This window comes from Dama dama, chromosome 10 (assembly GCF_033118175.1).
Source record: "Dama dama isolate Ldn47 chromosome 10, ASM3311817v1, whole genome shotgun sequence".
Classification (NCBI taxonomy): domain Eukaryota; kingdom Metazoa; phylum Chordata; class Mammalia; order Artiodactyla; family Cervidae; genus Dama; species Dama dama.
Window position 1 is genome coordinate 37,730,118 of NC_083690.1, and position 13,071 is coordinate 37,743,188.

Below are 13,071 nucleotides of genomic sequence, written 5' to 3' on the forward strand. Positions count from 1 at the left end.
CAGGCAGATTCTTTACTGCTGAGCCACCTAGGAAGCCCCTATCTCCCTGTTAATTGTTGTTAATCTCAAGTCATACCAGGTTTTTGTGTGTTGGAGGGGCATTGTTTTCTTTTTTTGTGTGTCTCATTTTAGAGTTCACGGTCTAAAATCAACACATTTGGGAAGAGTAAGGTGTTGGGGAAATAGTACCCATAAGAAAGTAGATAGTTTTTCCTTCTTGTCTGACTCAGTGTAGAGAACTCATTTTCAGACAGTATGTTGATTTCAGTACCTTGATGCCAGATGATGTCATGACAGACATCCTGGTATATAGAATAATTCCTTGCTCTCTTAGTAGAAATCTTCTAAAGAAAACCTGTCTCCCTTAGTTCACTGTTTCTTTCCCTAAAAGTTTTTGTAGTCACTCCTCCTCTATCGAGAATTAAGATGTTGGTGGGACGAGAAGAAAATTTCTTTGGGCTAAATCGTGCCAGCTTCACTTCCCTCAATGATGACACATTTATATGTACTTTTTAAAGTTGTTGATTTCGCCCCCACCCCCGCTGTGCTGGGCATGTGGGTTCTCTAGCTGAAGAGGCTGGCATCCATGGTGAAAGACTTCAATCTAAATTTAGCCGCTTTTCAGAGGTTTCATAGAATACTTCCTTAAATGAAGTCACAGACTACAAAAGCTCCTGCTGCGTGGGGCTTCCAGGTTTTATTTTTTTCTGCTCCGAATGAAGCCAGGTAGGAAGGACAGACTCTTACTCCCAGCTGCTCCAAGAGGTTCTCCTGTTTTAGTCGGAACCCACTAGCAACTTTTGTAATGAACTTGAAGATGAGGAGGGAAGATTTGGTGGTAAATGTGACAGAAATGGGAAACAGTCATGAGCCTGAGAGAGTGTGGGTGAGACAAACACTTTAATTGGGTCATATTGCAGGTTGTAGATAGCCATGAATTTAAAAGACGCTTGCTCCTTGGAGGGAAAGCTGTGACAAACTGAGACAGCATATTAAAAAGCAAAGACATCACTATCCTGACAAAGGTCTGTATAGTTGAATGTATGGGTTTTTCCAGTAGTCATGGACAGATGTAAGAGTTGGACCATAAAGAAGCTGAAGAATTGATGCTTTTGAACTGTGGTGTTGGAGAAGACTCTTATGAGCCCCTTGGACAGCAAGGAGATCCAACCGGTCAATCCTAAAGGAAATCAACCCTGAATATTCATTTTAATATTCAGGTGAATATATTCATTCACCTTCCATTCATTGGAAGGACAGATGCTGAAGCTTCAATACTTTGGCCACCTGATGTGAAGAGCTGACTTGTTGGAAAAGACCCTGATGCTTTTATTGAAGCATTGAAGATTGAAGGCAAAAGAAGGGGGTGGCAGAAGATGAGATGGTTAGATAGCATCACTAACTCAATGGACATGAATTTGAGCAAACTCTGGTGGCTCAGAGGTAAAGAATCTGCCTGCAGCACAGGAGACTTGGATTCGATCCCTGGGTCTTGAAGATGCCCTGGAGGAGGAAATGGCTACCCACTCCAGTATTCTTGCCTGGGAAATCCCATGGACAGAGAAGCCTGGTGGCCTACAGTCCATGGGGTCACAAAGAGTCGGACACGACTTAGTGATTAAACAACAACAGCCGGGAGATAGTGAAGGACGGGGAAGTCTGGCGTGCTGCAATCCACAGGGTCGCAAAGAGTCAGAGCTGACTTGGCAACTGAACAAGAGCAAAAAGGTAGCAGCGGACACCGAAAGGACTTCTCTTTTCCCTGACGTGCCTGGGGACTCACTAGCCATGAATTAAAGCAATGTATTTATTTTGGGCGGTTAGTGATACATTTGGAAGATCTTCAGAGTCATGAGAAAGTTGAAAATAGGCCTTTGGATTGTAATGGTGGTCATGGGTGTTTTGTACACTCTCTGTCTTCTAGAATTACAGAAGATGGTTTAAGTCAAGCTCCTTTTCAGTATGGAGAACGCCCTTACCTGCTAGTGCCTGAAGACTCCAGACTGAGATCTTAACTGGGAGGAAAAAGGAGCCCAGGTTTCCTGCTCGAGGGGTCGGGTCCTAAGGATGGCTTGCTTGTTGTCACTGACTCAGATAGCCTTTCAATTTCTTATGTAAGCATCACATTGTTTATACAGTCTTCTAGTTGGGAAATGTGTAATTATACTCTTAAAAAGTATTCCAATATCTGACATTGTTGTGGACTCTCATTCCCAGTGTTTTTCCACACCCAGTATGGATCCGCATACTTAACATACCTTCCTGTAAGCATGTTTTCATTATATAAGCATCTCTTTATTTATGCTCTTTAAAAGGTTAATTTTTTTTTGACAGGGTCGGGGAGATAATATACACATACATACTTTTAGGTTGTTCAAGAGGGCTTATTTTGAAAAGGAAGTCTCTTTATACCTACCTGCCATCAGATTCTCTTCCCCAGAGACAGTTCACCAGAAACAGTATCTTATGATGTTTGTTAAAATGTTAGATAAAAATGCTTGTATGTATAGCCTTCCTTGACCTGTTGCCCCCCTTTTAAGGGAGATCATATCATTCACAATCCCATGCCTTGCTTTTTTCACTAAATAATGGATCTTGGAGGGCTTCCAACATCAGTATAGAGAGAGCTGCCTCTTTTTTTTAATTGAAGTAAAATTCCCCGTGCGGTCCAGTGACTTTTAGTGCCTTCCTGGGGTGTGCAGCCATCGCCACTATCAAACTGGAATATTTCCTCGCCCCCGTAAGAAACCAAGTACCTGCTGAGCAGTCATTCTCCACTGTCCCCACCCTCGCCCCGACAGCTACTCATCTGCTCTTGTCTAGAACTTTGCCTGTTCTGGGCATTTCATAGAATCATACGACATGTGACCTTGTGTGTCTGGCTTCTTTCACTTGGCATGATGTTTTCAGGGTTTATTCATGTTATGGTATGTGTCAATACTTCATTCTTTTTTATAGCAGAATAATATTTCATTGTATGGATATAGACATTTTGTTTGTCCACTCGTTAGTTGATAAACATTGGGATTATTTCCATTTTTTGGCTACTATGACTAACACTGCTGTGAACATTTGTGTCCAGGTTTTTGTGTAACGGCATGTTTCAGTTCTCTTGGGTTATACCTAGGGGTAGAAATGGTGGCGTCCCATGGAATTCTGTTTAAATTATAAGGAACTAGTGAACTGTTTTCCACAGTGACTGCATAATTTTACCATCCCACCAGCAGTGTCTGAGGGTTCCAATTTCTCCATACCCTAGTGAACATTTGTTACTTTCCATTTTTAAAAAAGTTACTATTACAGCTACCCTAATGATTGTGGAGGTGATATCTTCTTGTGGTTTTGATTTGTGTTTCCCTAGGATGTTGAGGATCTTTTCGTGTGCTTCCTGGCCACTTGTGTATCTTCTTTAGAGAAATACCTATCAACTGGTTTGTCTTTTCGTTGTTGAATTGATAGAGTTCTTTATGTATTCTGGATACTAGGTCCTTATCAGATATGTGATTTCCAAATAGTTCCTCTCCATGGATAGGTTGTTTTTATCACTCTCTTGGTAGTTTCCTTTGCACAAAAGTTTTTAATTTTGATGAAGTCATTTCTTTTTAAATTTTGTTTGTGCTTTTGGTGTCATATAAAGCCGTTACCTAATCCAAAAATAATGAATCTACCCCTATGTTTTCTCCCAAGAATTTTATAGTTTTAGCTCTCACCTGTAGGTCTTTAATCCATTTTGAAGTAATTTTGTATATGCTGCAAAGTAGGGATCCAAACATACCCTTTTTGTGAGTGGATATCCAGTTGTCCCAGCATCATTTGTTGAGAAGACTACAGTGGACCCCTGAACAACATGGGTTTGAACTGCACAGGGTCACTTATACATAGGTTTTTTCGGTAGTAAATACTCTAGTATTACTCGATCCTTTGTTGGTTAATCCACAGATGTAGAAGCATGTATCGGTATGGCTGAATGCAGTTACATGCAAATTTTCAGCTACCTGGGTGGTCAGGTCCCTAACCCCCGCGTTATTTAAGGTTAAACTATATTTATTGAAAAAGACTTTCCCCTCATTGATTGGACTTGGCACCTGTTGAAATCATTTTACCATAAATGTTTTGCTTTATTTCTAGACTCAATTGTATATTGTCTTCGTCTCTCCTTATGTCAGTACCACACTATTTTGATAATTATCACTTTGTAGTGAGTTGAAATAGAAAGTGTAAATCTTTTGCCTTTGTTCTTTTTCGAGATTGTTTTGACTCTTCAGGGTCCCTTGCAGTTTCATATGAATTTTAAAAGAATGAGCTTGTCCATTTCCATTAAAAAAAAAAATGTTTGAAGTTTTGATAGGAATGGCTTTGAACCTGTCAATTTATTTGGGGGTTGTTGTCATCTTAACGTTATTAAATATTACAATCCATAAACATGGGATTTTATTTTTCTATTTATTTAGGTCTCTTAAAATTTCTTACAACAGTGTGTTATAGTTTTCAGTGTATAAGTCTTGTACTTCTTTGGCTAAATTTATTGCAAACTATTTTATTCTCTCTAATGTTAATGTAAATGCAATTGTCTTAATTTTATTTTTGGATATTCATTGCTAGTGTATAGAAATACAGCTGATATTAGACTGCTGACCGTGTACTCTGCAATTTTGCAGAGCTCACTTATTAGCTCTAATAGTTTTTATATGGATTCTTTATAGAGTTTTCTGTATGTGAGGTTTATGCCATTTGTGAATAGAGAGTTTTACTTCTTCCTTTCCGATCTAGATGCCCTTCATCTGGCAAAAGCAGCCATTCTAGTCTTATTCCTGCTATTAGGGGAAATCATTCGGTCTTTGGGGTTTTGCTCAGTGGTGAAGAATCCACTTGCAGTGCAGGAAACGTGAGTTAGATCCCTGGTCTGGGAAGATCCCCCGGAGAGGGAAATAGCAACCCACTCCAGTATTCCTGCCTGGGAAATCCCACGGACAGAGAAGCCTGGTGAGCAACAGGGCATGTTCTCTTATAATCTTTTATTTCTATAAGACTGTTAGGAATGACCCCAGGCTCATTGCTTGTATTAGCGATTTGAGTCATCTCTCTCTTTTCCATGGCCAGTCTAGATTCTATTTGTTGGTTTTGTTGATCTTTTCAAAGAACAAACTTTTGGCTTTGTTGATTCTCTCTACTATTTTATTCTCTATTTTGCTTGTCTCTGCTCTGATCTTCTGCCTGCTTTGGGTTTGATTTGTTCTGTTCCTGGTTCCTGTAGATGGATGGTGAGGTTATTAATTTGAGATCCTCTGTTTTCAGTGTAGGCGTTCAGAACTACGTCTCCCACTGTGCAGTGCTTTCTCTGCATCTCATGCATTTTAATATGTTGGATTTTCATTTTCATTCATCTCAAAGAATTTTCTAATTTATCTTGCGATTTTTTTCTTGATGTACTGTTTTCTTTTTTTAAAGTGTGTTGTGTGGTTTCAACATATTTGTGAATTCCAGATTTCCTCCTGTTATTGACTTCCAGTTTCATTCCACTGTGATTGTAGAAGATACTTTGAATTATTTCAGTCTTTTAAAACTTATTGGAACTTGTTTTCTGTCCTAATATATGGACTGTCCTGGAGAATGTTCCATATGCACTTGAGAAGAATGTGTTTTCTGCCATTCTTGGCTAGAATATTTGATGTATGTCTGTTAGGTCTAGTTGGCTCACAGTGTTGAGTCTTTCATTTCCTTGTTGATCTGTCTTACTGCTCTTTCCATTATTGGAAGTGGGATATTGAGGCTCCAGCTATCGTTGGAGAACTATCTCTCTCCTCAACTCTTGTCATTTCTTCCTTCATATTATTTGTGGCTCCATTGTTAGGTGCATATATATTTATAATTTTTATATCTTCTTGATGAATTGACTCTTAGCATTATATAAGGTCTCTCTTTGTCCAGTCTAACAACTTTTTGTCTTAAAGTCTATGTTGTCTGGTGTTGACATAGCTGATACTCCAGATGTCTTTGCTTACTGTTAACATGGATGACCTTTTTCTGTTCTTTCCCTTTCCACTTACTTGTGTATGAGTCTCTTTGGTGGGAATTCCCTGGCAGTTCATTGGGTAGAACGCAGTGCTTTCACTGCCATGGCCCGGTTCAATCTAGGGTCGGGGAACTAAATCCCACGAGTCACGTGACATGGCCAGAAAGAAAAGCCTTTTGTGGACAGCATCTAGTTGGATCATGTTTGGTGTTCACTCTGTCCATCTTTGCCTTTTAATTGGAGAGTTAAGCACTTTTACATTTGTGTACTTGCTGATAAAGTTCTCTGCATTTTGATATTTGTTGTCTGTGTGTCTTACTACTTTCTGGGTTGCTCTGTTCTTCCGCTGCCTTGTTTGTGTTAAATCGGCTGGACTTCTCTGATGGACATGCAGGTCCTCTAGTCTTAGGGTTTTACCCATGACTTGGCCCCGGATATGCTTGAGTACGTGTCATGGTGCGTATCTCAACACCTGCAGATCCAGTTGCTGCAGAAGTGATGCTGACAGAAATAGAAAAACAAGGAAGAAGCCCTTTGTTCTTTCCTCTTTTAGCCTCTCTCTAGGATTTCCCTTTGGCAGAAATGAACAGGGAGCCAGCCAGCACTGGGTCCTGGAAATATAGATTGTAGAGCCGCAGCCCCAGCCTCCCAGAGTGAGCGTAGAGAGGATAGAATATGGGTAAACAATGGCACATAAGAAATCATCGTATTCTCTTAACATCTTGTTTCCAATGTCTTAAAATTCAGTTTCTTTTTTTTTTTAATTTATTTTTTTTTCCATTTATTTTTATTAGTTGGAGGCTAATTACTTTACAATATTGTAGTGGTTTTTGCCATACATTGACATGAATCAGCCTTGGATTTACATGTGTTCCCCATCCCGATCCCCTCTCCCAGTCAGTTTCTTAATATCATATCAGGAGAGATCAATCTCTTGTAAATTATAGTTCACAGCACAGATTTGTTAATCTCGTGATTCTGAATCCCATGCATGGTTCTTACCAACCTTATCCTGTGATTCAAGGTGTGAATATTATGTTAGGCTTGCAGTTGTGTCTTTTGTGGCAGTTGAAAAAAATGACTCTGGAAAGTGCCGTGCATCTACTGTTACTGCGTCCTTTTTCAAATCAAGGATGAACAAGATGCTGTCAGTTCCTTCATTAGTTTACTGGACAAACAATGCATTTCAAGTCTCAGCCATATTTTACCTTCCTTCCCCCCGGCCCAGTTCCTATTATTCTGCCATTATCAAATACAGGTATACCTCAGAGACATTGTGGGTTTGGTTCTAGATTACTGCATTAAAGTGAATATTGAATAAAGTGAGTCACATGGACTTTCTGGTTTCCCGGTGCATATAAAAATTATGTTTATGCTCTACTGTAGCATGCTGTCTAAGTAATGTCATGATGATGTTGTTGTTTAGTCACTAAGTCATGTCCGACTCTATTGCTAAAAAATGTTAACCAGCATCTGAGCCTCAGTGAATCATAGTAACATCAAAGATCACTGATTACAGATCACCATCACATATGTAAGAGTAATGAAAAAGTTTGAAATATTGTGAGAATTACCAAGATAGGACAGACACACAAAGTGTGCAAAGGCTGTTGGACAAACGGTGCCTATAGACTTGCTTGACGCAGGGCTGCCACAAGCCTTCAGAGTGTGAAAACCTGCGGAATCTGAAGTTCCACAAAGCAAAGCCAGGGAGACAAGATATGGCTGCAGCATGCCTAAGAGGAGGCGACCTGCCCAGTGTTTCAGCGTCTATAGGACAGTATAAGTGATGCCTTACAACTGGGAGCAAGTTTTATCTGGTGGGAATATTCTAGAGTAATCATGCTCTCAGTGTTTGCCTGGAACAGTTCTGTTTAACCTTTTGTTTAACCCTATTGTCCTGGCATAGTTAATAAGAGGACCTTTTTTTATTTTTCTAAAAAGGGCTCCCATTTGGTTGATTTGGTCACTTGATATAAAACTTAACTGACTATTGTTCAAGCTAGTTTCTCTGGTATTGTTCTGTCTTTAGAAATTCTGAAACTTGGCTGCTCAGATGTCCAACTGTGTCATAGGTCACCACGTGAAGAACATTCACACAGAGAGAGGCTAAAGTCTGGGGTCGGGGTTAACATAAGGCCTGAGACTGAAGACATGTGTAGATCCATAGACATAACATGTGCAAGGTCTTCAACATACGTGATTTGGCAGGAGATAAAGAATCCACCTGCAATGTAGGAGAGCCCAGTTCGATTCCTGGGTCAGAAAGATCCCCTGGAGAAGGGATAGGCTACCCACTCCAGTATTCTTGGGCTGCCCTGATGGCTCAGACGGTAAAGAATCCATCTGGAATGTGGGAGAGACCTGGGTTCGATCCATGGGTTGGGAAGATCCCCTGGAGGAGGGCATGGCAATCCACTCCATTATTCTTGCCTGGAGAATCCCCATGCACAGAGGAGCCCGGCAGGCTGCAGTCCATGGGGTTGCAAAGAGTCAGACACGACCGAGCACAAGCACACATCCGTACATCCAAATACACGCACATCTCTAACGAGATCTTCCCGTGTCTGCAGTGTTGTTCTTTATTAAAGGAATGATTCAAGATAAGAAATCCTGTTAATCTTTTAAAAATCAAACATCTTGAGTGCAGGGGAGTAACAGGGAATGCCTGGTATGGGCCAGTTGTGAAGACTGTCTGCAGCAACAATGGGCAGTGTGTTCAGGTTGTGAGCAGGGTGCGCGTCCCGCGTCCCACTGTGGTTCGACTGGGTCTGCTCCGCTGGCGCCTTTCACATGTTTTCAAGGGTTTCTCTTAAACTTTGCAGTGAGTTTGGGGTTGTCTGTTCTCAGTGATTTTTTTAGAGAGAGGAATGACTTTTTTTAAAAAAATGTTTTTTTATATTATATTATAATTATATATATTTTTTTATATTATAATTTACAATGTTTTAGTTTCAAGTGTTCAGGAAAGGGATTCATTCACATATGCACTTAGTCACTTAATCATGTCCAACTCTTTGTGACCCTAGAGACTGCAGCACGCCAGGCTCCTCTGTCCATGGGATTCTCCAGGCAAGAATAGTGGAGTGGGTTGCCATTTCCTTCTCCAGGGGATCTTCTCAGACCAGAGATGGAACCTGTGTCTCCTGCGTTGGCAAATGGGTCCTTTACTTGCTGAGTCGTCAGGGAAGTCCCATTCATACACACACACACACACACACACATGCTCTTTTTCAGATTCCTTTCCATTATAGGTTATTACAAGATAAAGTTCCCTGTGCTATTCAGTAGGTCCTTGTTTTCTTGTTATTTACTATTTTACATACAGTAGTGCGTATACATTAATCCCAAGCTCCTAATTTATCCTCCCCCGCCATGAGAAAAATGACTTTGGAAAGTGTTCTCATATAGGCAAATAAGATTAGCAGCCTTGCTTTTGCTCCTTTTCACAGGGTTGGGATGGATATTTGTCGTCTGTTTTCTGGGTCACACGTGGATAAATGCAGATGAGTTTGCTGTTGAGGTGAACAACAGGATGTCCCTCTCCCCTGCTGTAGTTACTGTCAAGAGAAGTGATATTCCATTGAGGATACCCTTTTCTCTGGGAAGGCCATTTGGTGCCACTTAGGACTGGGCTTAGGGGAGGCTAGGACCATTTAGCCTTGCTTCCTTGCTGTGACTGTATGCTGCTTGGCACAGGGCAGTCCTGCAACCGGAACACAAAGATCATTTCCACCGGGGACTGCTGGGGGCGGTTACCCACCTCTCTATGTCTGAGAACAGTTCTTTTCCTGTTGTTGCATTCAGTTCCAGGGATTTCCAAGAGCTCCTTATAAGTCTGGACCAAGAGGAAAGCAAGCAAACCCAATCAGAAAGATCACAATACAGGTTTCATATTCTTTTAAAAAATATTTATTTTTATTTATTTGTTTGGCTGTTCTGGGTCGTAGTTGCATTGTGAGAGGCGGGATCTTTAGTTGCGATGTGCAAACTCTCAGTGGAGGCCTGTGGACTCCAGCTCCCTAACTGGGGATCGAACCCAGGCCCCCTGCGCTGGGAGTGCGGAGTCCTAGCCTTCAACCACCAGGGAAGTCCTGAGGTCTCATATGTTTTTAAGTGAGGCTTTACAGTGTTTAGGAAGGAGTGCATGCTTTGAGACGCTCCCACCAAGGGCTCCTCATGACAAGGGGTTTGATGGGTCACCCAGTGAGGCTGGGGGAGCTCTTCCTTTTTTAGAGTTTATGCATTGTTTTTGGTTGCGCTGGCTCTTGGTTGCTTTCTCTCGGTTCTGGGGGCAGAGGCTGCTCTCAAGTTGCGGTGCTCGGGCTTCTCCCTGTGGTGGCTTCCCTTGGTGCTGAGCAGGGACTCTAGACAGGAGCCCCTGTCTGGGGGCTCTGTGTGGATCTGCAGGTGGAGGGGCAGTGAGTCTTCTTTGTTCGATCTTGTTCCTGTTGGTGGCCCAGGATCACACCTTTCCTGTAAACGGATCACAGAATCTAAGTGTAGTGTTTGCACTTGGTTAATCACCATAGATCCACTTGGGTTTCGCCCTCCCATTTTCCATAATTACGTATCCGATCTGAGAAAAGTGCAAAGGGAATGATATTTTATCCTCTCTGCAGTGATGAGCAGGTAACTCAGAAAAATGCAGACAGCTTCTTAGCTTTGATTGAGCCCGTAAATCACTTGAGGAAAACCACCTGAGGAGGAAGAGCTCTGAGAAGGCAGTGGGCTCCCGGAGGAGGCCGGCCCCAGCCTGACTCGCCTGTGGTTCGGACCCTCTGCTGGCTGGCTCTGGCAGCAGCCAGAGTTTAGGCTTTTCCCTTGTGGTTCATGTGACCTTGTGTTCCCAATATTTACCAAATATTTGAAATAGTTTCCCCAAAATTTCCTCCTTCATTTCCCCCAGGGTGCACATTCAGACTATAAAAGGCTCTTTTGAGATAAATGTTAAAATTTCACAAATGATAGTGTCTCTTAATGATAGGTTTTTAGACTTAGATTTACTGGGGCTTAGAGTAGTTTAATGATAGCCTAAGGTTTTCTAAATCTTTGATATTTTCCAGTTGCTTCCTTTGATAATCCATCTTGATGGAGAAGTCTTTACAGCCTGGATTTATTTCCTTAACCTCAATGGTTATTAATCAAGCAACTATTTCTTGCAATGACTTTTTTCTATGCAGTGAAGGATACCAAATAAAGAAGGGAATTGATCAGATATAGTCCCTGCTTTCTGGACTCTTCCACTGGGAGAGTAGGAAATTGGCAGGTTGTAGTACACACTCCACTGGAGGTAAGCAGAATCACGAGGATGTAGGGGCCAGCAAACTCACTCCATCTGGATGCGCTTGGGGGAGTTTTGTGGAGGATGTGGCATTTGACTTGGTGTTGTGTTATTGAATGGAAACAGGAAGAAGGGTAAGGGTTTGGAAGGACATTTAAAATAATGGAAATTGGGGACTTCCCTGGCGGTCCAGTGGGTGAGACTTCAAGCTTCCAGTGCAGGGGGCATGAGTTTGATCCCTGGTCGGGGAACTGAGACCCCATGTGCTGCGGCCAAACAATAAAGTCGCCTAACAAAAAAATTAAATAATGGAAATAGCTTGAGTGAAGGCTTAGAAGTGAAACAGCACTTGGCATTTGTTGGGGGAAGGGGTGTGAGGAGCTGTTCTGTGTGCGGGGGTCATAGTCTCAGGGGGAGAAGCTGCAACAGAAAATGGGGTCTTTATCCGAGTCCGTGCGTGTGGGCAGTGCTGTCCTGCCCTTTAGGCACTGACAATATTATGTTTTGAGCAGAACTCAAATGTCTGTCATTATAAAACAAAAATCAAGACGCAGTATATCGGGTGGTTAAGGACACAGGATTTTGAAGCTGGGTTGCCTGGACCTGAATCCTGAATTGCTCTGTGACCTTTGGCAAGTTACTCAGTCTCTCTGAGGCCTCAGTTTCCTCACATATAAATGAGGATAATAGTACCTACTTACAAGTTTATTGCAAGTTTTTGGAAAAGGAAATGGCAACTCACTCCAGTATCCTTGCCTGGAAAATCCCATGGACAGAGGAGCCTGGTGGGCTACAGTCCATGGGGTGGCAGAGTCAGACACGGCTGAGTGACTGACACGCTTGGGAGCCACTTGCGGCAGCACCCAGCCTTAGAACAGAAGGGCATGTAGTGTGAGCAGCTGTGATTGTAGTGAGTGTTAGTAGTAGTGGTTAGTGTTTGGGCATAATGTGCAGTTTGATTTTTTTCCTCTGAGAACGATTAGATTAGCCTTTCTGTAGGTGATACAGTCTGTAATTTTGCATTAGTGAAACTGTAACATCCTTGGGCCTGTAAATGCATGAAGGCTCCTGTGGAGTTTTTATTCACTGGAAGAAAAAAATGTCTCGAGAACCTGAGTCCTTTGCACTGCGGTTGTCTAGCTACTGACTGCTTCCTGGGACGGAGCCTATTTTGTGAAGGTCAGTTGGTTGTGCAGCTTGTCATTTGTGTGTGTGCAGTGGAATTAAAAGAGAATGATATCGTGCGTATCTGTACAGTGTTTTGGTTACAAGTAACAGAAATTGACTTGGGCTAATTTGAGCATCAGATAATTTATGCGAAGGCTGCTGAGAACGCCTAGAACGGCTGGAAGGCTGGCACCTAACCTGAGAGAAGGCAGGAACTGAGTGGCCTGGGCGTCCAGGAAGATGACAGCCATTTCATAGGCAAATAGCCTGGTCGGTGTAGCCATGGTCAGCGTCGCTGTGGTTTAGGACATCCTCCTTCCAACCCTCACATCTCCTCATGCCCCGTTATGATAGCAAAAAGTTGGAGACAGTTTACATGCCTGGTGACGAGGCTCAGGATACATTCTAGAACAGCCATGTAGTGGGATGCACTGCGGCTCAAGGTCACGGGGCTAATAAAGGGAAGAGGCAGGATTCAAACCTGGGAGTTCAGAACCTGGCACTTAGCCACTTTATTGCATGCTCTGACAAAGACACACTCTGATTGAAAGCAGTCACGGGGTTATGGCCAGGTGGTGAGGTTATGGGTGATTTTATTACTTACTCT

General features: G+C 42.2%; 1 protein-coding gene across 2 annotated transcripts in view; it reads left to right on the forward strand.

Annotated features, from left to right (window-relative positions):
- SMURF1 (SMAD specific E3 ubiquitin protein ligase 1) overlaps positions 1–13,071 on the forward strand; it is an 89,662-nt gene that overhangs the window by 19,252 nt on the left and 57,339 nt on the right. The window lies entirely within an intron of this gene.